Source organism: Meleagris gallopavo, chromosome 3, assembly GCF_000146605.3.
Source record: "Meleagris gallopavo isolate NT-WF06-2002-E0010 breed Aviagen turkey brand Nicholas breeding stock chromosome 3, Turkey_5.1, whole genome shotgun sequence".
Classification (NCBI taxonomy): domain Eukaryota; kingdom Metazoa; phylum Chordata; class Aves; order Galliformes; family Phasianidae; genus Meleagris; species Meleagris gallopavo.
Genome location: NC_015013.2, coordinates 3,928,785 through 3,932,880, shown reverse-complemented (window position 1 = coordinate 3,932,880; position 4,096 = coordinate 3,928,785).

Sequence of the window (4,096 nt, the reverse complement as noted above, 5' to 3'; positions counted from 1 at the left end):
GAAGTAAAATTCACAAGTAACTTTTGGTGAATTATCAGTTAGAAAGCTTACATTGTAAAATACTGAAATAAAAGACAGGCAAATATTTGTTTGTGCACATGAGTATATAACTAGAAGGACCAAGATCAGAACTGTGTTCCAGCAGGGACTGATTTCTTGCTCTGTAGAGTCAAGACCTTCTCACCACTCCAGCCACGGAACTGTCCATGGTGCCCAAGATGTCTCGGACAGTCTAGATAACCAGAAATACGTGATTAACCTCTCAACTTGATTGCTTGCCTTCCTTTGACAGAAAACAGATTGCAAGAGTTGGATAAACTTATAGACTTTTTCTCATGAAATTTCACATGACAATTTTAATCATTTTACTCTGGGTTCTTTCTTGTGACCATAGAAAACATTCTTAAAGAAAATATCAGGAAAAAAATTACAGTATTTCATAATTTTTTTTTTAATTTATTTCCTAGCAAGTTCGTTTTTTTCTAAAGAGCTGTAATTTCTTATGGAATAAGGACTATTATGTGAAAATGACAGCCTATGGTTTCTGAAATTAAATCTATTCTTAATGACAAAATGTGGCCAAAGCTGGAAGAGAATTGAGAAATAACAATTTTCTAATTTTTTAATTTTAATTTTTCTTTTAATATTTGGAAATGTTTATTACCCATATTATAGAAAACTCATTTTATGAAGAACATGCAGCTTATGCCATGCCTTGAATTAGTGCATTCTCGTTTGTTTTCAATTGAATTTTCAAATTAAAGAATTTAAAATGTTGAATTTCATTAATTTTGTTGTTTAATCAAAAAAAGAGTGAGGGAAAAGGAAAGGAAAAATACATGAAAGGAAAATAGGAAGAGAAATAAAGTTACTTCTAAAAATGCTTAGATTAAAATCTTGCTTCCTAATTCCTACAGATCAACACTGTCATATAATTAAAAAAGTCCAAAAAGTCTGACAAGAACTTATTTAAAGACAACATATAACACAGTGCTTTATCCAATCGATTAGGCTACATTCACTTTAGACATCCTGTTTTCAGCAGAACTCCAGCTTAATAAATATATATATATAGTCTTTTCAAGCAAGGCAGAAACTTTGCAGGGTGCAGGAACATAAAAACAGGGTCAAAATATTAAATAGGATTTCCAATAAAAAGATGCTGAGTAGGTAAAATCCAGATATAAATTACACACCTTATTGGCCTGTGGAGAAACACATAAAAGAATGAAGTGTTTGGGACCACCTTCCACCTACCTTTTTCTAAATCAAATACATGGTTATAACGATGTTTTACAGTGCATGTTGGATGTACTACAATGAAAAGAAATATCTAGGATTCATAATCAGAGCCCATGGATCTAGTCGTTGACCTTGCTAGAACCACAGTCTCAGGAAGACCAAGTGGCACCATGAATGATTGATCGATCATATCTGTTTACATTCACAGGATGCATTTTGTTTTTCTTAACTGAGATACATTTGATATTACTTCTTTCATTTGATCTCTTATACTTTAGCAACAAAGATAGCTCTTAATTTACAGTATTTCATTTTTATTGTAGTCATTTATCAAGAATAGAAAAAAACCTTTTTTTAACTCTTGACACTGAAATTTCCTCTCTATGCAATAGAGCACAGACAAAGGAGTAATGATATCCATTTTCAACTAGGTCACACAGTGGAGCAGGATCCTAAAGGAACTGTATAGCAAAGGAATAGTTCAAAGGACTCTTAAAACTATTGAGATGTTCTAGGATTTCAGGATCTTTTCAAGAAACTTTTTCCAGTGCAACTTATTTGGGATTTTCTTTTCATCTGCCTTTTCAATTGTGGTAATTTCAAATGTTTAGAGACAATTTTTGCAAGAGATGATGAAAAATCATCTATATGTTCCTCTACTTTGGATTTAAAATTTCTCCTCTATTTTAATGTTGTATTTTGCAATAGAGAAATAATAATGAACCCCCCCACTTTTTTCCTCAAGAATCAGTTTTGCTCAGTGGAAGCCTGAGGTCATCACATGTGGTTTTCCTTTCATACAATTTCCAGCTTGTTTACATAGCTTTTATTTCTGTAGAATAATTAAGAAAATAACAGCAAGTTTAACTCAATTCTGAATACTGTTTGGATGTTTAGTGTTTTGCATAGTTGTTGGATTTTTCATCTGTTTTTAGTAAAGTTTTAGACCTAACACAATTGGACAGACATCTTCCTGTAGTACTATTTCAGCCTTATAGTCTAAAATTTTCAGAATTGCTTATACATCGAAAATGCAATTTTCTGTGAAGTGCAGATGAAGTCACCTACAAATGAACAGTGAAGAACTCTAGAAGTGCAGTAGAAAATGAACTATAGTTTTTGAAATGAAAATTATAATTGCAAAGTTATGCTAAGTAATCCACAGCTGGTCTTCAGAACTCCAGTAAACTTTACATCACTAAAATTATGTTTATTGTGTTACCAATTAGAAGTTTGATCAGGAAAGAAGAGTGATATAAACAATCTTTAGAAAGCTAGGAGTCGTTTGCTACCCAGCAAAGTTTGGGAAACTCTGCTAAAAAAGACCTTTCTGAAGGAAATACTTGTTCTTATTAAAATAACATGTATACTTTCTTAAATTTTTAGTTAGTGTTCTGTAAACTAGTGTTCTCTAGTGTTATTTAGCTGTTCTTGTTTAATTGTTTGTTAGTTAGTTACTAGAATATATGTATCGTTAAACTTCAAGAATTGTGGTGCAATAAGAAGTTAATAATGATTAAATTAAACAGTTTTAATTTCAATATCATTTTCCCTTCACATACATTCCCTCCACCAGTTTCAGTAATATTAGAATATATTTTGAATAAATAATCAATGGCATATGTCATTATGCGTCTTTATTTTTAGACATTCAAAAATTAAACCAGTTTTACTCAGATTTGTACATTTTAATTTCAATGGATTGATTGTGGTCGTTCTTGCACCATTTACTGTGTTTCAATGGAAAACTTTTTTTTAACTGCGCTGCAGTCATACTGTATTCAATTTACACATCTCTTTCAGATGTCTCTGCCCTCCACTTACAGTCCTCAAGTGTGTGTCTTAATGATCAGAATTAAAGTGAACATAAATAGTCTATGTGTGGAGTATTTCATAAGCTTCTGTTGTATAACAACATTGTTTTTTCTCCTCTACATTTTAAGAAGTAATGATACAAATACCTCAACTATGCCTCTTCATTTGCTGCAGACTAGTCTAGGATTTCACTATCAACTAGCAAATGAATTATACCTTGATTAAACATTACTTATATCTACTGAATACTAAAGCACAGAAGAAAGAGAACATAGCACGGGTGTCCAAACTTTTCACTCACCTGGATCTCATTAAGTGAAGAGGAATTTTCTTGGGTCACATATAAAATATATAGCATACTTATATTATATATATATAACTATATTTTACTAAAACTTTTTTAAAAAGGAGAGAGAGAGCAACAGAAACATAAAAGTAGTGGCATTTTCAATCTTGTTTTATTAATTAATTAATGCATCATTCAGGTTTCAGGAAATTAATTGTAATTCCTAGTGAATTTTCAAGGTGTTCATCAGAGATTTTTGATGAAATTTTACTCTTCCTATGCTTCATCCAAGAAAACAGTTGGTCATAAAAGTACATACTACCAAAAAGTGATGACATGTATAAAGGTGTGATTGTAAAAATTTGAAAATTCACAGACAGTGTATTTATCTCAACTGAAAATGAACAAATAAATAAAAAATTGATTCTTTAGGCAATCTGTAAGCCTCTTATCAAACCTCTTTATCAAAATGGAAAGCAAAGCTGCATGTTTTTTGCTGTTCACAGCTTTGTTCACAGCTTTGTTCACAGCTAATGTACCAAAACGCATACCAACTTACCATAACTTAAGTTAGCACTGCACTACCTCGCCATGCTGTTTTCAGCCTAGACAGTGCTGACTGCACACCAATATTTGGTTGTTGCTGAATGATGGGAGCAAGCCAATAGTTGGGCCAGGAAGAACTGCCACCATGATGGCTTAGGGCAGGAGGTGACCGTAGTAACAGGCTGGGCCAGTCCACATGCATGCTGC